The sequence below is a fragment of the Thermobia domestica genome, chromosome 13, assembly GCF_964235325.1.
Source record: "Thermobia domestica chromosome 13, izTheDome1.hap1.1, whole genome shotgun sequence".
Taxonomy (NCBI): domain Eukaryota; kingdom Metazoa; phylum Arthropoda; class Insecta; order Zygentoma; family Lepismatidae; genus Thermobia; species Thermobia domestica.
Genome location: NC_137466.1, coordinates 219,321,022 through 219,344,213, shown reverse-complemented (window position 1 = coordinate 219,344,213; position 23,192 = coordinate 219,321,022). Strand labels below are relative to the sequence as shown.

The window sequence follows — 23,192 nt, the reverse complement described above, 5'->3', positions numbered from 1 at the left end:
TACAAACACTCGTAGCCTTGCCCTGAAATAAATGTCATACCAATGTCACAAGCAACGAGAGGATTCGCACATCGTCTATCACCAGAAAACAAGTCCAACAACTGTCCAATCTCCTGTTAACTTCACTTTCCGACGCGAGGATTCTCTCGAGCTATTTTCACTGTACACGATCCAAAAATAGCACACGACAAGGAACACATGAAAGGAGAACTCTCTTCTATTCGTGCCGAGAAACAAGCAAGCCTTATTCCGCGCGGAACATCATAAGATATACAGAACGATAGAGTCCCACAAAAGTGGATATCCTGTGGGCGACCGCGAGTTCATATCTTGACGGTGCTTTCTAAACGTTTTGCACTACCTACCTACAGTGTACACAATGGATATATTCTTAATAAACAGAAACAAGCCATTTTTGCAAATCGATTTATTTAGCTGCTGCTCCATAAAGCCAAATGGTTCATGAAGAGCTTTGCAAATCCTGTTCCCGGGTTCGATTCTCAGTGAAGACACAATTTTTGATGTTGGGTCGAAATTGTCATGCAACAGAAGGTACTAGTATTAAGAAGCAATGAATCCTGGTCTACTAATCCAGAAAGGAAAGACGGGAGACAATTTATAACTCTTCTTGGGTTCTTACGCTCCGTAGTTGAGTATATTCCTTTAGACCAACGATGATCAAATGGTGGCCCGCTAGTAAGTTTCATCTGATCCGCGAATAAATAATAATAAAAATCAGCAACTAAGATTTGTTCCTTCCTTTTACTCCGTACGTAACAAAAAAAAAAAAAAAAAAATGAAATGAAATCTTTAAGTTTTACGTCCCACGGTTATGCCGGTTAGGCTAAAGGAGACGGTGATGATGAGTGATGAATGAAATGGTGGAATGAAGAAAGTGGGAGGAAACGGGAGAACCCCGAGAAAACCCACGCACACGGTGTTTGTCCACCACAAAGTTCACTTGGCGGGGCTGGGATCGAACCCGGGACCCCAAGCACCAGAGGTGAACGCTCTACCACTGAGCCACCGCGGCCCCTCCGTACGTAACAAGTAGAGTGTAGTTGACTATTACAGTATACCTGAATTGAGGCTTTGAACTGACAATATTTTATACGGTTACGAAGGCTATTGCGAAAGGTATTGCCATTGTGTAACAGGCCAATTCTCAGAAAAACGTAATTTCAAATAGTTCCTAATCGGCCTATACACATGAAGAAACAGGATATCGGAAAATTTAGAAAATGTACGACTTACGCACATTCAGCAAACTGACGCCACAGAGAGGCAGTGTTGGGGAGGGGGGGAGATTAAAGAAAATGGAAAATGAACCACAATTACGGTTCTTAGTTTCTTCTGGGCCGCACTGCATTCAAAATTGGCCATCTACTATAGACTAATGGACAAAGCTCTAACCGGGAAACAAACCTTGTCTCACGCGCACCAACCGCTTGAATACCGTCTAGTTCTTACTTTTAAGATCTAGAAACAATACAGGGTGTATCAAAAGTCCGGGGCCTTAGCCTTACTCCGCTATGAGTAAGATTGTCATTTATCGCGGAAAATTCTGGACCATCACGGAATCGAGATCTGCATCCCGAAAATATTTCCCGGAACGCTTAGATGTCCCAGACTTCAGCGAAGAAGTAAGGAAGGGAATATTATAGTTTGCTTTTTTCACAGTATTTGGTATATAATTATTCTCTTAATAGAAATAAAGTAAAAATTCAACGAAAGAAGTTCTTTGAAGATAACAAACGCCATCAGAACATATTGCCAGTGAATCAAAACGTGTAAAAGGAAACATCATACCTTGAATGAGCTAAAACAGACTCTGAAAGCCATGAAACATAACAGATCTGAGAAATAATAATAATATTTAAAAAAAAAAAAAAAGTTTTTTTAGGAGGAGGAAGGAGTAAATAATCTGCTTACATTTGCTTAAATAAGGAGAAGGTCTACTAAAATGATTAAAAATATAATTACGTAATACCTGGACAACTCTATCTAATGGAAGAAAGTAAATTAGTACATAACACTTCTTTTTATTTTAAGCATTTCAAAAATTCTCGAAATTTACTAGCGTCCCGGACAGCGTTCGAAATGGAAAGAAAGCAGAGGCGGTATGTTTTATTACGATTTTGATTCGACATATCGTCTATCTAAATGTTGAAGTATAATGAGGGTGTGTTGCCTAAAGATTGCATTTCTATTTACATAATGACTCAAGACCATTGAAGAGCTTTTCTGTAGTTGTGGGGGAAAAGGAACAGACATTGCTTCCCCGACAACCAGTTTCTGACTTTTTTAAAAACAATATCCCCTTATGTTGTATTATAGAGAATTTGCCCTATACACGAAAATGTTCAAAAATCGAGGTCTTATATTGACAGTTTCCTGCAGGGAAAACTGCCGGACCCCCTACACGACTGAAGGGTATTCCAAACTCTCGGAAGATCCGTCTCCACAGCAAACAACCCCTAAATTCGCCCATGCCCAAAATATGACACTGATATGCATTAAGGCAAGAAGACACACACACAGAGAAAGAAAGAGTTTAATATGGCACATCAAAATATAAACTAGATGAACTTCTTTGAAGACCTAATTTTGAAAACAAAAAACTATCTGATTCATAGTAGCTTTGCTATATTCAATAACTTACACTAAAATACAAATGCTGAGCAAAGCAACGTTTGTTATTTAAAAAATAATTGAATCAGTGAGTGGAAAAAGGAGAACATTCTCCAACACGTTACTTTTGAAAAACAAAAAGTAAAATTGCTTACCGGAAATGCCATTGCTTATATAAAAATATTTGTATGGGAGATTTGTAGCGTATGTTAAGACCTTTTATTTCCCAAAATTCCAAAAACGTATCATAATGGGATTGGATATTTAGTTATACTGAAATTGTTATCGTGGAATGTTATCCTTTATTTTTGGAATGTTCTTCTCCTTCCACTCACCGATTCAATTGTGACAGTTTCGGATACCTAACGTATCCTTCTTCAGACACTATCGAAAATAAATGAAAAATCTTAATTTATTTTCGATGGTATCTGAAGAAGGATATGTTAAATATCCGAAACTGTCACAATTAATATTTTATTATTTTATAATAAAACGTTGCTTATTCACCATTTGTATTTTAGTGTAAACAAAAGATAAGAAAAAGATACCAAAAATGTCGGTGTTGTCAACTTACAAATTATTTCTACATAAGAAATAAAATCTTTTTACGTGCAATGTTATTCGTCAATTACTGTGTACAAAAATTCATTTATTAAAGGTATTTAGCATCTACTTTCTAGTGACGGTATGTCATGATCACTAAAAAACCAAGACGGTATGCCTTCATCATTGAAAAATAAGAGGCGGTATGGCATACCATCTCACTTCGACCACTGGTCCGGATTCTCTTCTTTGAAATATGGCAACCCAAGCTATGTGTAAAGATATGGAAAAATGGAGAGAGAAAAGTTGTTTGAAACAGGTGATTTCCAATCTAAAAAGCTAGAATCTTTCCAATCACACCATCCGTTTGGGCTTCACAGTGGTACGTTGCTTTATGTTAAGCGAAAAAGCAACGCTTCCAGTTCACCAGGCTGTTCGAACAGGACCTAAAGACATTCAACGAAATGACACGGCGAACGTGTACAACGCTGTGTGAGTTAACCTACAACACTTCACGATCTGTTGGTATGGTGAGATCCCAAGGGAACAGCCTACTGAATTGGTACCGCTACTTCTTCATTTAACATGGTGCGCCTTATCAGTGTGGTGTCCAAACGGTACGACTTTAAAAATTCTACCACTTTAGACTGAAAACCACCTATTTCAAATAACTTCCCTGTCTTCCAACTTTTCTTTATCTTTATTTATAACGGAGTTGGCTAATGGACCCGGACTTCTGATACGTCCTATACGCTAGAGAAAATCCATCTCATTCTTTGAGTAGAGAGACTGAAGGAAATAATGTGCAGGTATTGGTTAAAGGGACATCTCGATCTACACTCCGTAGCCATGGGAAAACCAGAACCAAAGACGCCAACACAGCTAATAGTCACACATTTAGACGCTCTCAATTACTGCAGCTAATTCTAAATCTCGTGTCTAAGCAGAATTTACACAACCTAGGCAGTTCATTAAAACAAAATCAATTCTAAAGAAAAATTTAAAACATCAAGACAGTGCCGACACTTATGCGGTACTTGGAAGCTGTAATTCATGCCGATTTTTATTACAGTAGGCCTCAACAACAGCTCGAGTTGTGTAAACTGGTGCAATGTCATCTTGGAAACAACATTTGAACCACTGGATGCAGGCGGTCACCTGAAATGTCCACATAACCATTGGCAGTAATGTGTCCTGTTAGCTTAATTTTACAGAACCTACGGAACACCAGAGAACTGCGGCATCACAGTTTCACGGTAAGAAGAAGACAGTTGCAAGCATAAGCTCCTTTGGTGTCTTCTGCCATACATAAACATCACTTGTTGTAGGAAAATGGTCTATAGTACAATATTACGAGTTTTCAACCATCAGGCGTCTATTTTGACTGCTTGCGGTACCACTGAAATTGCGTTAAAGCGTTGTTGGACAACAAATGTTCAGTTTGTGCACTCTCGTCGGACTGTTCGACGCGCTTTCTCTACGGTTGTTGGTGGCAGTCCTCTTCCATTCCTGTCACTGAGGCTTAACCTTTGTTCACCTATGTCGTTTTGCCATATGTTCTGTACGCCGTGATCGCCTTACACACTTCTCCTCGTGACACACTTATAGTTGGCGTAAACCGAACTGGCGTGTATGACCTCAGTACTCTCGGCGTTGCCAGTATAATAAATGCAAAACTGCTTCGACAAAAATTAATATAGAAATATTACGTTCTTGATCTAAAACCATAACTTAGAGGTCTAGAATACACTTTTCTGAGACTATTGGTGAAATACCCATGATTCTAGCTTCATTTGTTCGTATTTTAAAGTCGATTTATTTTCCTATGAATTCTTAATATGGTTATTGTTTTATTATGAAAGTTTGTTCATTATGAGAATTAGCATAAATAGATTAAATTCATGAATCGCTCCTAATTTTAAATTTGCGTTATGCACAGCATTATAGCAGCAATAAAATCAGTTCTAAATTAGGGTAACAAAGTATCCAGACAATGGAATTTACAACTTACATTGTGACCCAAATTGTATAGTGTGTGTGAGAAAAAAATGAAAATTTATGCTCTTTATACTAAAAGAGACGATGATTAAAGCAAGAGAATGATGATGGAAGAGTTGGTGAAGTGTGAAAGTGAAAGGAAACGGAGTATCCCGAGAAAAACCACGGATACCACGCACCAGGGGTAAGCGCTTTACCATTGAGCCACCGTGCCCGCAGTATAGGGTGTGAGTGCGTCCTCTTGGTACTATATAATATGCACAAGTGTTCAAACATTCTTCTTTTTTAAAGGATCACTTGGAGACCACTATTGAGATAATTAATTTTAAATAATGACAACGCTCTAGTCACACTTGCATACCACTTCTGGTAAGGTCAGCAAAGAAGTCAAGCAGTGCCGAATCAGGCAACAAAAAAGATGGATGACCATTCGTCTTCACCAGATGGTGTTGGCATTGCGGTGTCCACTTCCACAGAAATAACAGTCTTCTGGTTGACTAGTTGGCCAGGCACAACGAGAGTCATAATTCGAACTTTCTCGCCATTCATCTACTTAAGATTAGAGTAACAGGTTGTGCAGAATATATGAGGACCACTCACTTTCTCTTTATCATAGACACGAGATCAAAAATAGCGGCGATAAGTTTGTTTTAATGTTTCTGTTAAAGACCGACACTAATTTTTCACACTTTTCACGTAACAAAAATTGTTTTCAAATTTAAAAAGAGGAAACAGATCTCTTCATAGCGAAGAAGAAAAGCTACACTAACGTACTGAAAACTGTTAGCTTGTCAAAAACTAAAATATGAAGTTTTCACAATAAAACACCCTCTTAGCCAATTCCCGTTACCAAGCTGATTAGAATAAATAAAACGCGGCAGACAAGAAACAATGAGTGAGTCTGTTTATCCTTGCTCACTCGGCACCTGAACACACCCATCTTTGATCGTTTGGTTATTGGTCCTCTATGACACTCCCAAGCGTACAAGACATTGGTTGTCGCCACGTGACCCTGTTTCCTCAAAACCACGTCTGCACCCACGAAAGATATGCTCTCTGAATGGTGGAATTGTCGGCAAGTGGTGCATTACGAGCTCCTTCCACCTGGTCAGATCATCATGCTGACCTCTCCTCTCAGCAGATGCAAATGGTGCACCGTACATTGCGGCAGAAGGAGCGGACATTGGTGAATCGCAAGGGTGTGCTGGTCCTGTATGACAATGCCAAGTCACATGTGGTGAAGAGGACTCGGGAGACCCTTAAGCAACTTAGCTGGGAAAACTGTGACATGTATCATATTGATCGAACCATAGCGAAAAGATTACTACCTGTCTTATTCCCTCGACAACTACCTCTGTGCGAAATCCTTCGCAAATGAGTTAGACCTGCAGAATTCACTCACTAACTTGTATGCTTCCACGACCGTTGAGTTTTTTCACCACGGTATTGTGCAGCTGCAAGAACGTTGGCAGAAGGTGTTGGATGCTTACGGAGATAACTTCGAAACCTAAAGATAGGTACCGTCTATTGTATTGTTCTTTGTTTATTACTGCTCTACAACAGCAGGAACTTTTTTGATTACCTTTGACATATTTTTCTTCAACTAAACACCCAATATGAAATGGGTTTCACAACAAAATAGAGATTGCTGGAATATTTTCATGTCCATATTCGTCAATAATACATAAAATTGATTTTACTCTGCTTACTTTGTCATGTGGCAAAAATCATGTTGACTAATGTTATACAAGCGGCAGGTCCAGTTAGTATATACTGGCTCTACAAAGTAATGAAATATGTTTGGAGACTCAGGAAAATACTGGAAGATTGAAGAAGACAAACTCTATCGATCTTCAAGAAATAGAATAATAAGAAAAAATAGACTATCGTGGAATTACACGGACTGCAACATTTTTAAAAGAAACTTTAGAACAGCAAGTCGAAGATAAAAACACACAGAATATGTCAGAAAAGCTACAAGTTTTAAGAATCTAAGATCTGTACTTAGACAGCTAACTGAATAGAACAATCGCAATTTCAACAATAATTAAAATTACTGAACTTGTAAATATTCCTAAGATGGTTGATATTTCGAGCAAGTTCCTTCATTGTCCTTCATCAGGATTAGAAAAACAAGTTCATGTCATCATTTCAGTGGAAATAATGTAATTATTTTGAACTAATAAATACAGAATGTATTACCAACTCACTACAGTGAATGTCTTAAAAGATTCTTACTCAAAAATCACTAAAATTATACGGTACCTGTTTAAGACCGTAAAGTGAGAACTCCACCTAGTATCTAATTTGTTTTTAACGTACAGATACTCAAAATCATAAATTCTTCATTAAGAGGGTTCTTACAGTAGATTTGCCAATCCACGCAGAAAGAAAATCGACGTTTCTTGAAAATGCACTTCAAAGTTCACTGTTGTTCAATACATGTTTTATCCAAATTTGTGACTTTTTGCATCAAGAAAGGTTTTTGAAGAAAAGCTGGTAATGTAAAATATAAGAAATAAAAGAGTTCTAATATGTATATTTCTTATTTGATTTTTATTATAAAGTTAGTAATATTGTTACTTCAATCTTTGATAAGATTATCTTTTTCAGTAGTCAGATTCGGATTTTTTGTTCTAATAAAAGAAGTCTCAAATACATTTCACAATTTTAGATGAAGCATGGCTCAACATAGTGATGTTTGGATGTTTGGGATAACATTATCACCAGAACAGAATATCATTAACATTATTATTAACAACAACAACAACAACAACAAAAAGTTTGAAATTATGTATAAAGAATTTTGTTTGGCTCGATCTAACTTGTAACAGCGTTTAACTGTAATCTATTATATAAAAATGAAAACGATCTTGTTTGTAGTCGCATTATAGGAAACGGCTAAACCGCTTGGAATGAATTTTTAGATGCAGTTAGCACGTACTTCGGAACTGAGTTTTATCGTGATACTGGATTAAAATGTGTATCTTAAGGAATGGAGCAGAAGTTCAAAATCGAATTAAGTTGTATACGAACTCCTCATTAAAAGAAAACGGACCCGCCCCAGTGTTTTCGAGAATTGTTGTTGTAAGGGGGATTTTCAATCATTCCTTTCTTCACGTTGAAAGCGATGTTATCTATTGTTTGTGACTGCATTATGGGTAATGACTGAGCAGATTGGAATGAATTATGGAAGATAGCGAGAACCTACCTTTCGCTGGGTTTTTAATATGCTACTTTGATTGAAGGACGCATCGTAATGGAGTTAGAAGAGGTTCAAAATGCAGCATCTCAAGTTAGATAAATCTCGGTATATAAACTCCTCAATAAAAATACGGTTTTTCCTATTTTTGAAAATTTCCGTTCTAAGGGAAGAACATTTTCTATATTTTTTTATTCACATTTAAACGACGTTGCCTGTTTCTGACCACATCATGGTGAAAGGGATGAATAGTTTGAAATTAATTTTTCAACATAGGTAGTAGTACTTGCCTCGAGCTAGGATTTAATGATATAACTTTGCTCAAAGGGATTCAAAATTTAAATTTCAGATAGTCTGGAATGAAAATCAATGCGACTACATTCCCTTTGTTTTTAGTCATACTCGCGTCTTAGAACAAACAAATAATAAACTGTCTTTCTCCATGCGCTAGTAAATTAAAACTTTTTTTTTTTTTTTAACACACAATACGGCAATTAGACAGTGAAAAGGTTCTTGAAACGTAAAATCTATTGTAAGAAAGCACATTGGCAACCAGAATTGAACTAAAGGAATTTCCGGTCAAGAGTTGAGAGAAGACGTGTTGGTTTAACGCTCCGGTGCTCAGTGAAGTGTGACATCGGAGTATCAATTGGTGTGTGGAGGGCCAGAATTGGCTTGTTTGGAAATGCTGGGAAGAAAATACTGTGTAGTAACCCAGGTGTGGGTAGTATCTCAAAATCGAACAAAGCGTACTACGTGTATGGGCTTGTGGTTCTTGCTATACTATTGATTTCAGGAATAGAGGAGAACCCAGGACCCCCTAATTCACATAAATCTGATATAGCAGAGAATATAGATATGCTCGGTGCTTTGCGTAATTCGAATGATAGTGTTGTGTCAGAAGTGAAACGATTAAACGATACTGTGGTTAGACTAGTGGACAGACTGGAAAACATTGATGGCAAGTTCGAAAGAATGTGAAAGGGAATCGGTGAACTACAAGACTACACGAGTTATCTTGAAGGTAAAATATAGAAGACTTAGAAAATAGGAGCAGAAGACAAAATTTAGTTTTTTATGGAATAAGTAAAGGTGCTAATGAAACATGGGAAGAAAGTGATACGGAATAGATTGGAAGTGGAAATGAATGAACTTGATCTCGATAGAGTCCATAGATTGGGGAGAAAGACCGAAACAAGAAATCGTCCTATAATATGTAAATTTTTAAGCGACAAGAAAAAAGAGTGTGTGCTATACGAAATAGGAGCAAACTGAAAGGCTCGAACATTTATATTGAACAGGACTACTCTTACAAAGTAAGACAAGAACTCAGAAATCTACAGTTTTATTTAAATAATGCTAGGAGAGCTATGCATAGGGTTCTTATGCATATATGCAGTTCAGGTACTTAAACATAGACGGGAGGAAATTTACATTATGGGATCTGGAGAATGGAAAACACCAAAGAGACCAGAAGCGCGAAGACAATAGGACACCTGTGTCGCCAGCAGAAAAGCCGGAGATCACGGTCGTTCAACCTTCAACTATCAGTGAGGAAACCCAAAATAAACCCATCCCTCAATCGTCTCCCTTTCCCTCAAGAAAACACGCGCAGAGTGCAAGTTTGGTCAACCGGAAATCAGATTACACCAGATGAGAAAAATGCCTCAAGGGACAGTTCCATGTAAGTACAAACAGCAATGTCCATCTACCTAATCTTTCTTGTGACCGTATTGAAGATAAAAATAATAAAAGTAGTGAAAACAAAATCAAAGCGAGAAATAAACCTTTTTCATTTTATTTTCAAAATGTGAATGGACTTAGGAGCAAACAATCTGAATTTTTTACAAGTGTACTATCAAATAATTATAATATAATATAAATTGTTGAAAGTGGTCTGTGTGATAGTTTTTATAATTCGGATTTTTTTGATTGTAGATACACTGTATTTAGAAAAGATAGTAATCTTGAATTGCTTAGGAAGTCAAAAGGTGAAGGGGTATTACTGGCGGTACTTAAAAAACATAGAATGCTTCATGTTAATTCAGATGACAATGGATTTGAATGTATTCTCACACAATATGTGACAAATAGTGTAACTATGTATGTTTGTAATGTTTATATACCATCCGACTCCAATTTAATAATTTATGAAAATTTTTGTCAATTCATTGAATCCAATTGCCCAGTAGGGAGCACTATTCTTTGTATGGGACACTTTAATCTTCCAGAGATAAATTCAAGTTTCTCCTTTTTGAATTCATCAGGCGCCTGTAAAAGTCTTTTCAACTTTATTAATTTATTTGGTCTAAATTCGATTAACAATGTACAGAATCAGAATGGTCGCACATTGGACTTAGTAATTACTAATGTTGATGACCCTTCTATTGAAAGAGTAGAGCACCCGTTGGTTTCTGAAGATAGGCATCATCCTGCAGTGGAAGGCTTATTGTACTTAAATCAACCATCAATAAGAGATAAACTCCAAAACAATTTGCACGGTTTTAACTTTACAAAAGGCAAATTTTACTAAAATGTACAATGAATTACTAAATGCTAACTGGGACTCCCTCAAAGATCTGAATAATATTAACGTGATTGTTGATAAGTTTTATGAAATTATTTATAATGCGATACATGTAAGTGTTCCCTCTAAGAATTTTTGAACAAAAATTATCCCTGTTGGTTTACGTCCAATATTATTAAAAAAATTAAATGTAAGTCCTCTCACCATAAAAAATGGAGAAACGGTATGGGTGATGTTTTGTTTCACAAATGGGAATTTTGTAAACTCCGGAAAGAACTAAAAACAGAAATTGCGTTAGCGTATAAATCTTTCGTTTTTGAATCGGAACACATGGTAGAGAGGGATCCTAATCAATTCTGGAATTTTATAAAAAGTAAAAATAGGCACCTTTCTACAGGCTTCCTTACGTATAATGGTAAGCAACTGAGAAACAATAATGATATTGCAGAGGAATTTGCCAGCTATTTTAATTCGGTTTATACTAATGGCAGAACGCATGATACAAGTAGATTCACGCCTGATGGGACAGCTTACGAAACATTAGTATGTTTTTCTTATATGAAATCGCTCTAGATGATGTTGAAGCCATAAGAATGTTGAAACCCAAAAGATCATGCGGATCGGATGGTATACCACCGTACATTCTTAAGGGTTGTATAGACATTCTTAAGCATCCTCTACATACAATTATAAAAATGTCAATAAAAACAAGCGTGTTTCCGGACAAGTGGAAAGAAGTCATAGTTTGTCCTATTTCTAAATCTTGTGATGCGAAGAATATACAAAATTTTAGGCCTATTTCTATTTTATCAGCATTTGCCAAGGTGTTTGAGCAAGTAATATTCAAGAGGATAATGTGTCATGTAAAACCCGTCATGTCAGTATATCAGCATGGCTTTTTAAAGAATAGATCAACATCCAGAAATTTAGCCATTATTACCGATTTTATTGCAAATGAATTGGATAGAGGGATCAAGTGGATGTGATCTATACTGACTTTTCAAAAGCCTTTGATTTGGTAGACCATGATGTACTGTTGTAAAAACTAACGACTTTTAATTTCTCTATGCAAGCAAAAAGTTTTTTTCGCATCGTATTTGCACAATCGTCAACGGACCGTCATGTACAAAGGATATGTATCTAAAAAATTCACAGCTTTATCTGGAGTCCCTCAAGGTTCAAATCTTGGTCCACTCTTATTTCTATTAGTGATAAATGACCTACCGTCTTATATTCATTATTCTAACACTCTTCTATTCACAGACGACCTTAAAACATTCTCCAAAATTAATTCGCTTGAAGACTGTGCAAAATTGCAAATAGACTTATGTAATATTAAGAACTGGTGTGACAATAACAAGTTTAAGTTGAACATAAATAAACGCAAAACTCTTTCCTTTACCCGCAAAGAAAACACCATTAAATATGACTATTCTATTGAAGGAACTATTTTAGAGAAACCTACTTTAATTAAAGATCTAGGAGTGCTATTTGATCCTAAATTAAGTTTTACTCATCATATTGAAACAATTGTTAATAATTCATACAGAAATCTTGGCTTTGTTATGAGAATAGGGAAGGAGTTTCAAACCGATGCTACGTTAATGAAACTCTACTTTTGTTTTGTGAGATCGCAATTAGAATATGCGACTCTGTCTTGGTCACCACAAGGATATGATTGAAAGAATACAATCAAAATTCTTGAAATTACTTGCTTATAGAGAAACTGGCATGTATCCAAAATACGAGTCGTATTCAGAAATAGTACAAAACTTCAATATGAACACATTGAAACAACGGAGAGAACATCCGGATCTTTTATTTTTACACAAATTGCTACATGGTAAAATTGACTGTCCCAATCTTACTTCGAAGGTTCAATTGCATGTCCTATCAGGTAAAACCCGTGTAGGAAATAGCAGTACATTTTACTGCAGAAAGGCAAGAACAAATATCCTCGCTAAGTCTCCTATATGGAAAATGAGTGCTTCCTACAATGCAATTGAAAGGATAACTGCTATAGATGTTTTTAGAATGTCGGAGACAATATACAAGAATAGCCTTAAAAATATGTGATAATGAATATATATACATAACTAAGGGTAAATGTATTTGTAAGGAACAACACTGTAACTGGGCCTAGAGCCTGTTGTGTTGAATAAATAAATAAATAAAAGAGGACTGCCCCTGGAATTGAATCCTGAGTATAATAGGATATTTTACTCCTATTTGATAACCCACATCTTTGTTACTCTATAATATTGAGTAACTTCCTCCTTTTTATAAATCGATGTATAAACGAGTGTCAAAGGTGCAAACTGTGCTCCATGAAACGCAGACGGGATTCAGATTTCCTTGAGCGAATTTTTCTTTTCTAGTTTAGTTCAATGACTCACGAACATGCACCGAGACCAAGGAAGATGGTAATGATGAGATGGGTGATAATCGGGTGACATGACGAAAGAGGGAGAACCCGAGAAAGCCCATGCATAATATTTGCTCACCATAAAGCCCACTTGGCGGGAGCAGGGATCGAACCAGGAGCCTGTGCCAGAGGTTAATCATCGAGGCCCTACAAGGGAATTCCATAGTTTCATGTGCACAATAAAACATGAATGGTTAAATAGTATTTTAAGTAGAATTATGACGCAGAAAATTTAATGAAACTCAATTGTACTCAATAAAATCCCTTTTTTTTTTTTTTTAATTTTAAATATTGGTGTTTTTACAACCCTGTTCTAACACAATAATTGGTTAAACGAATGGGATCCAGTCAACGATTATCATAGCATTTGTTTACTCTTTGTTTAAGTTTTAAAGAAATATGTAAAATATAATTCGTCGAATATGATATATTCGCATAGCGCTTTGAAGGATATTTGTAAATGAGTTACATACTATATACAGAAATTATGTATACGATAAATCGGTTGCCCAGGAGCAGACTTGTTAATTTAATGAAACATTTCACATTGTAGGACATCGTGTTTGTACAAATCGACTGTTTTGTACACACATTATCCATCTGAACATAAATATTTAAGCTATTAAATATTTTGTGTTTCACTGCTATAATTTATGGTCGTCTAAAAGTTTTCTTTAGATAGAGTGCGAATGAATGACTATCTTTTCTCTTCTTTCACAATGAACCCCGGCATTTATACCCCAAAATAATGATATGGATACGAAATTCTGAAATATTTATTGCAAACTGATACTGATACAACTCAAATCAGGGTAGCACCATGAGGGGAGCAGTAATCTTATTTTACAACTTAATGATAAAACCATCGTTTATTATAACGTAGCAAAATCAGGGTGCACCACAGAACGAAATACCTCCGAAGTTTGTGATTTGTTGAACATAAACCACATTAACGCTTCATTTTAATATTCTTTCTTCCAGTCTACTAAGCTTAGTATTTTCATTAATCGTCTTTATACCCTGGCCGGTGAACGATGATTTCTGACAGCTTTGCACAAGGCCACGGCAAGCGAGCAGAAGACAGCAGGTCAACCAATCTTAGGCTCAGAACTTGTTGCGTCTCCATGGAAACTACCGCACATTGCCAAACTTTCACTCACCCCCTCTCACCCTCAACGAGGAAGCAGACGATCCTCCCCTTGCGCGAAAAGCACATGGCAACACCGCACTCCTCAGTCGTCCTTGCGAGCTGAGTTGTCAGAAATCATAGTTCGCCGGCCAGGGTATAACTAAATCCATCAATGTCACAAAACAACACAAATACGATCTTGCGTTTTGTCGATTCTGATGAGTGATTCTTCTTCAAAATACCACTGATGCTCTTATTCATCTTTGATTTCAGAAAACTTAGGCAAGTGTTTGATTGGCATGTTCAATAATAATTGTAACTCTTGCCTTAATGCGTAATGTTAATTTTCTTGACTATAATTTCCACTTTCTATCTTGCAACTTCGACGGGTCTTTATGCAGATGCTGATTGATCTGCTGAAGATTGTAGGTAAGGAAGAGTCACCAAAATTAACGTTACGCATTAAAAGTCACTATTTTATTATCAAATCATGCGTTAACATCCATATATCAACGTGCAATGTATGTCCAATGTTATTAGAGACTGATATGAAAATTGTTAATGGAGTTTGAATTCATGTCTCAATAATGAAATGAGCATCAAGCACCGAGAGGTTCGGATGTCTCGTCTCGAAATTCTCGTTCACATCCATCTCGTTCACGATCACTCATACCGCGGCACACAAAAATATCATTCACAAGTGCAACGAAAACACATTAAATAAAATAATACTACACTTATTTATTAAATGCACTATGTGTAAACACACACACACACACACACACGCATATATATATATATATATATATATATATATATATATATATATATATATATATATATATATCTATATCTCGAGAGAGAGAGAGAGAGAGAAGGAAAACAATCACACCCAGGGTTGGCTGGTTTAAACCAAGGTGGTTTAAACCATGTTTTAAAACCAGCTGGTTTAAAAAAAACTGGTTTAAACCAAAAAACGAAAAATGTTCGTGTAAGTGTAAGTGTCCGTAAAATCTTGATGAACACACATTTGTGGGTTATCAGGTTTAACTCCCGTATATTATTCACATTAGATTCACACCCAATTTCTCCATTCATTACTCAACGAGATTATACCACAAAAGCAACTTTTTTATGTAAGTTTATGAATGTTTCTTTTGTGATTTTGTTTTAGTTTGTTATTATTGTTATGCAATTGCAATCAAAGAAAAATTCTAAATATTCTTTCGTTTTAATAATGTTTACTGTTGATAAAATACATCGAAATGGCGTACTTTTTGGTGGGGGTGGGGGGTCATAGAAACCCCACGAGAGGCATTTATTGAAATCAGAACTATCTTTGGTATCTCTTTATGTATAAATGGGTCAGAGCCAAAGTTGACTCAAATAATTAGTATCTTTATTCACTTTCCTTACTGATGTGCAAATTAAGTCGTGCATTTCTTTAACTTGGACTAAATTAGTTTTTTTGTACTCTACACTACTTTGAAATTGTCCGTATGTAATTCTGTATAATGGTTTCACTTGTGCAACTGTTTATCTTTTTGTCTTTCTGAAATGACTCTTGACAATTATATTAACAAGTATGTGAAGATCAGTACAACGTATTTTTATATATATTTTTTATTAGGAGTCCTTCGTGAGTGATTCGGCAGATGTATCGCATTTGTAGCTAATTATTCACGGTTTCAAATTGAAATGGAGGACAATTTCTTTCTGATGTAAGCCGAGAAGCGGTTTTGATTCCGCTTTAAGCTTATGTAATCCCTTCCATAATAAAAACCAATTCGAAACAAACTTATTTCTGTCCATATGTGATGTAAATACATAGATCAAATTATTTAAACCAAAAAAGCCTGGTTTAAACAAAAAAAGTTTTTTTTTTCTCAATAAAAACCATGGTTTTTGCCAACCCTGATCACAACACTAAACATTGATATGGATGTACACACTTAACTATTTCCACAAACATAAAATTACACTTAACATTTTACGATGTTATAGTCCTTTAAAATTGTATCTCCCTCTCTCTCTCTCTCTCTCTCACTCACACACACACTTATATTATATATATATATATGAATGTCTGTTTGTACGGTATAAAAATAAAAATATTACGGGGAATCGTCTACTGGTTCAAAATGGGTCAGCGGACCCAAGACTTCATTAAATGGGGCTAGCCGCTGTGCAAGTCCTTGGGCTGCTATTAGGCTTGTGTCCCTTTGCTTAATTCTACAGCGAATAGACACACGGAGAAAACTCCTAGAGTTGAGGTGCTCCAAGTGCGAGTTGGGTTGACCAACGGGTCAATGTTGGTAGTTCATTTTAAAATGTGATCAGCTTAAACCACCTGTATAGATATGAGGAATTAGATATTAAAAGGATTTGCGTTAATTCACAGTTCACTGGCCATAATGTAGAAGAAAACGACAATAGGTCACGCTATGTATTACCATAAGTAATTGAAGAAAACACTTAATTTAGTTCCAAACAATCATATAATGCAGTCTTTTTGCGTAAATATAATGCTTATTTGTGTAAAGGGTGCTTTGAATATTTACCATGAATAACGTGAATACATGTGAGATATTGGTGACCACAGAAGGTGTAAATATGAAATTATGCACCAACAAGATAAAGAATTTCTTCCTCTGAATGTAGATTTGGAAACCATTAACCAGACAGTTAACATGCTAAACATGAATGTGTCGCCATTAAAACGACCGGTATCGGTGAAACCTAGACTACGGTGAAGGATTCACTTCTCAAAATTTTTCATACTGCCTTTAAAATCGCCTTGTGTACAGGACACAAATAATCATCCTCCGCTAATAGTACGTTTGCGCAGACACGCTGTACGACATCCATATATTTTACCGGAAGATAAAATTTTTGTCTAGAATTCTTTCTGTGCACAATCCTCTTACGGCCTTTAGCATAATCAACACATTTAATACGGTTCTTACTGTAATAGGACTTCCCCATTGTTATTCACATGAACACTTAACTAATGCACTACAATGTCATGCTACCAGTGAAAACAATTTTCATGGTTCCAGAGAACACTAGGGCGATGTTCACGACACCGAATCACGCAAACTATCAACAACGCACGAGATAAAACCTTTTAATAAAATACATGTAAGTTTTCGAAAGCTGTGGTGATGTGAGGGAAAATTGTGCTTCGCGTGATGTTTACAATCGTTAATAAATACCAAATATCAAATAAAATCCACGTAGTGTCATTTAGAAACAAATGAAAGTTCTACCAAGCTGGCAACAATGCCAACCCAATTGCAACACACGTAAAAATCATATTGATACAAATCAACTTTCTGAACTTTATCAAAGCTTTAAAACACAGTTTCTGATTTAACGCGAAATATATATTTTATTTTCTATTGTTTCGGGCCGATTTTGGGTCTCGAGTTGGAAACCCTGTAACTCGAAAACGAAACGGAATTCATGTTTATAGAAACTTTTCTACTGGATTTGATGTCAGGATTCATCTCTCAAAATTTTCATACTCCCTTTCAAATCGCCTTGTGTATAGGATCTAAATGCCCATAGGAAACATTCACATTTCAAGTACAAAAATCGAAATTTCAATAATTGCGAATGTTAGGGGCTACAGCCGCATGAACGGTTAACGGATATTAAATACTTAGATACTTCTCCAATACATGTAAAAAAAAAAAAAAAAAAAAAAAAAAAAAAAAAAAAAAAAAAAAAAAAGATTTTTAAAAGGTGGGGTTTTTGAGAAAATGGCGTCCAAACATGGCGTCTTAATGAAATTTTCAGCTTTTGACCATGCTATAACATGGGATGTAATAATCAGAAACGTAAGTCCTTTACATTTTCAAGAGACCTTACGGAGTAGATTTCGATGCTAGAAGCAGATGGTTGATATTGCTCGTAAGGACAGAAAAAAAATGTTTGGAGTAGCAAAAAATTCACCAAAGTTGGCAACATTGCGAGTGAATTGCGAGATTCCTATTGGACCAATAGACGAATTTTGGCTCTCCACGGAAACATACAACTTCATATTCTTCCTGCTATTGCGATTATGTTACTAAGTACCAGGGTGGATTAATTTAAATAACTTGATTTTTTAAAAATAAAAATCGTTGATTTAAATCGAATTCAGAAATAAATTAATTTAAAGTGAAAATAAGTAAAATCCAGTTTCTGTTCTGTTATTTCGATTATGGAAGTTAATGATCATAATACAATGAGACTCAAATGTACAGTAAAGTATGAAAACAAGTGTCATGCAGAGGATGATTAGGGAAAATCCCGTTTTGAACAGGTAACGGAGCAATCCTGCTTTCTTCTTTTCGTAACATTGGGTTTGGGTTTTAAAATCGTTAACTATTCCAATGGGGAAATCACCATCGACATTTAAGACGAAAATTCTTTTTTGTACGTGCCTGTTTGTTTGTTCCCAGATAATAGGGTGTATTTAGAGGGGTCCTATCCCCTCTCCATTATTTTAAATTTTATAACTTTAGGCAAAATTTATGTATTTCATGTCGCAAGCTAGTTTTGAGTTTTTAAAAATAGGCACCTGCCAAATATCAGTAAATTTTGTGAAAAAAAGTGTCATTTTGATAAACATTGCTGTACTTTTTCTTTAATGTTTAACCTTTTAAATTATATCACCTATTTTTAGGTAATAGGGTAGAATCTTCATTATTCGATTAAAAAAGTACCAACAAGGCTGTTTACATCGTTTTCTTCAAGACTGGAGGCATTTTGAAACACGTTACATTTGCTTTCACGCCTTTCTGCGTTGAAGCATAATGTGTGATAACGCCATAAATTTAAAAAGGTATTTTTTGTTATGCGTATTATTGTTTGGCGGGTTACATTTTACATTCAGAAGACAAATTTTGCACACTCGTCCAATGCACCTCTTAGTAATTTTCAGGTGTTTTCAGATTTCTGCGTGGAAACAGCGGAGTCCAGAGGGGCAAAAATGTTTAAAAAAGGATATTTTTAACAAAAATAGCTTTTTTTCGTGATTTTTAACAAAAATTCCTTTTTTCGTAATTAACCCGGCCCAGATATGTGACGGAAACATTTGAAGGGTACCGTTTGAAAATTTGTTTTATTATGAAGAGAATAATGTACAAATCATGATCCTAGGCAAGGTTGACTGGTTTAAACCAAAAAACGAAAAATGTTCGTAAAAGTGTAAAATAAGTGTTCGTAAAAGCTTGATGAACACACATTTGTGGGTTATCTCGTTTCACTCCCGTATACTATTCGTATTATACTCAGACCTAAATTCCCCATTCATTGCTCAAAGAGATTATACTACAAAAACCACTTTTTAAAAAATATATATATATATAAGTTTATGAATGTTTCTTTTGTGATTTCTTTATAGTTTATCATTGTTATGCAATTGCAATCAAAGAAATTTTAAATAGTGTTTCGTTTTAATAATGTTTACTATTGATAAAATACATTGAAATGCCGTACTTGGGGGGAGGGGGTATACAAACCCCACGAGAGGTATTTATTGAAATCAGAAGTATCTTTTGTAACTATTTATGTATAAATGGGTCAGAGCCAAAGTGGACGCAAATAATTCGTATCTTTATTCACTTTTCTTGCTGATATGCAAATTAAGTCGTTGTATTTTTTTTTTTTTTTTTTTTAATTTGGACTAACAAAAGTCGTAGTGAACTAACTTGGACTAAATTAGTTCTACTGTACTCTGCAGTATTTTGAAATTGTCCATATGTAATTCTGTATAATGGTTTCACTTGTGCAACTGATTATCTTCTTTCCTTCTCAAATGACTCTTGACAATTATATTAACAAGTATCTAAAGATTAGTACAACGTTTTTTTTTTTTTTATCAGGAGTCCTTCCTGAGTGAGTCGGCAGACGTATCGCATTTGTGGCCAATTAGTCCCGGTTCCGAGTTCAAACAGAGGATAATTTCTATCGGATGTAAGCCGAGAAGCGGTTTGGATTACACTTTGGGCTTATGCGACCCCTTTTAGCATAATCCGGTTGTTGCATAATAGTGCCAAGGCGAAAAAAAACTTATTTCTGTTCATATGTGGTATAAGTACGTAGAGCAAATTATTTAAACCAAAAAAAACCTGGTTTAAACAAAAAAAAAAAAAGGTTTAAACAAAAAAACGTATTTTTGTTGTTTTTTTTTTCAATAAAAATCATGGTTTTTGCCAACCCTGATCCTAGGATAAATAGGGATGTCTGAGGAAATTGTTATATTACCTCCGGGTCATCTGGGGCATTGTGGGAATGTTCTTAGCTCATTGTTAAATAGCTTCTTCACCCTTACTACTCAAGATATAAGCTTCAAATATTCCCCGTAGTATTTTCCAGTTGATTTCGAGATCTGTGCGTTAACACAGGGGAATCCAGAGGGGATCAAAATTTAAAAACAAAAGAAAAAAAAAGTTTTAAAAATGCCGATTACTTTCAAAATTTCCCGCTTCATGGACATGATAGGGAAATGTGAATGTTACAGTTTCAAAAGCTGTTCTATTCTAAAGAGAGTGATGTATGTACCATGATTCTAAGATAAATAGAGATGATGCTGTAGCTGCTTGACTGAGTCTATAATTTACCTTTAAAAAGAGCCATAATTTAAAAGGGTTAAGAAAAATTGTTTGGGATTGATATAAGTTAACGATTGGGGATAATTCAAAATTCAACCCCAATACTTTCACTTAAATGGCATAATTAGCATTTAATACTAATTCCTAATGCTTTTTCTTCAGTTCGCGACTTGTATTATACGAGGAGAAAGATTTGATTTAAATCAAAAAAATCGATTTAAATCAAAAAATTCAACAAAAATGATTTTTTTTAAAAAAATCATGATTTTTTTCCACCCTGCTAAGTACACTCGTTTCTCTATGCAATAAAATTTTAATTTGACATGTTTTTCAGTTTTTCGAGCAATTCGAGAGGAGGGCAGCGATTTTGGAAGGCTGTATATCGAAGAAAAATTTTTTTCAGCAAAAAGAAAAAATATGGGTCAAATAATTTTGTATGTAGTTTCTTATTTTAAAAAATAAACGAAATCTGAGACAGTCGTGTGGACCACCCTGAACGATCTGAAATCGAATCACTCATATTTATCTGTGTTGTATTCCACACAAAATTAGTACCTTCCAAGTGTTAAATGTTGCAAACTACAGTGGAGTATGGATTATCCGAGTTTCGATTAATCGAGGTTCCGTGTTATCCGAGCTTAATCCAAACAAACAAAAATTTAAAAACTAATGCTGTTACAACGATAGGCAGTCTACAGGCTTTTGTATCAGCAACAAAGCAAACATAAATCCAGTGTAAAGTGACGACTCCGTCCGACATTGCCACAATATAAGCTAGGAAGCTTTAATTATTGCACGTGTTGAGTTTCAGTTTGAGAAGGCAGTGTTCTACGTCGAACAGCAAGGCACCAGCTGCCATTATGATGCTGCTACATCTGTCCCGGCCAAAAACGGAAACAGAAGACTATGAAAGACTTATTTAAAAATAAATAAATAAAAATAAAAAGTGTATGCTAAACAGTACCTTGTTTGTATTGTGTTTATGTACGTATCAATATCAAACGCACTTTATTTACTGTATTATGGCTAATTATTAATCTATGTATGTATGTATAATTATATGTACTATAGTGCACGTCCCATAAAAATGATAAAATACAATAATAATGAATAACCTAATAAAGAGAAATAACCAATAAACAACAATAATAAGTACTGTACAAAATTTCCTATGTATCCGCGTTAACCGAGATTTAGCTTATGCAAGTAACCGGTCCACATTAGCTCGGATAATCGGGACTCTACTGTATGCACTATTCAGAAATAACGAAAACAATGAATCCTTATCTTTTCATGTTTCTAGTTAACTCGAGTATTATGTAAATAAACTTTTAAACGTGGTTGTAGGGGCCGAGTTCCCTATTAAAACGAGTTCTTGGAATAATAAAAAATTACAAATTGCATACCGTACGACCCCCCCCCCTTTTTTTGGGGGGGGGTACTAGTTCACAAGGAATGATACCTATATCCATGACATATGAACTTCTATTACCAGAAAATAAAATCTTGCTGTCTTAGAAAATGTTTCTTACGAGAAGAGTTACATTAATGGTGCAGATTTACTTTAGGGGGACTGAATGTAACTACAGTGTGTGCGCATATGACATAAAAACTGGTATAAAACACGAATTAACACAAAAAGCCAATGTGTGCTGGGTGGTCATTAAATAGTACAAATGCTATCTAACCGAGTTACGGCAGGGCGAAGCCGGGCAAGTCTTCATTTGCGGCATGGCATTAACTTTTTCTGTAATTCGATCTTTCTGTTCAGGGTTTCAGAGCTTACCTGTTCCGCTAACTTGATTGCAGGTATCAAGTTGTGTGGTACGTGATGTATTGTTGATGCTTTTTTCTTTGAGCGCGAAATTATGCATACGATGTGACGTAAACATGTCATCCTCTACAGTTTTTCACGTGTTAAGTTGTGCATGTAGCTGCTTGAAAGATGGAATGTTGTAAATAATAGTAGAATGATTAGTCATAACCACCATGATTTCTAATAGACTCAATTCGTAAAGAACTTGTTTCTAGTGCTATTTAACGAACTGTTCCGAGGAACCTGTTCCTTATGAATCGGTTAATTGAACGATTCAATTGAAGGAAATGGCTAAAGTGAAGACTTGCCGGAAGCTGGG

At 35.4% G+C, this 23,192-nt stretch overlaps 2 protein-coding genes across 4 annotated transcripts in view; both read right to left on the bottom strand.

Moving 5' to 3' along the window:
- Positions 1–23,192, bottom strand: part of LOC145669041 (chloride intracellular channel exl-1-like) — a 36,959-nt gene that overhangs the window by 11,699 nt on the left and 2,068 nt on the right. The window contains exon 1 of one of the 2 annotated variants that reach the window (XM_081737393.1): positions 41–232. The exons of the other annotated variant lie outside the window; for it this stretch is intronic. The gene's annotated coding sequence lies outside the window, so the exon portion shown is untranslated. Of the gene's footprint in view, positions 1–40; positions 233–23,192 lie in introns of those variants that run through there. 2 annotated transcript variants of the gene reach the window in all.
- LOC145669042 (transcription initiation factor TFIID subunit 10-like) overlaps positions 1–23,192 on the bottom strand; it is a 59,477-nt gene that overhangs the window by 35,174 nt on the left and 1,111 nt on the right. The window lies entirely within an intron of this gene.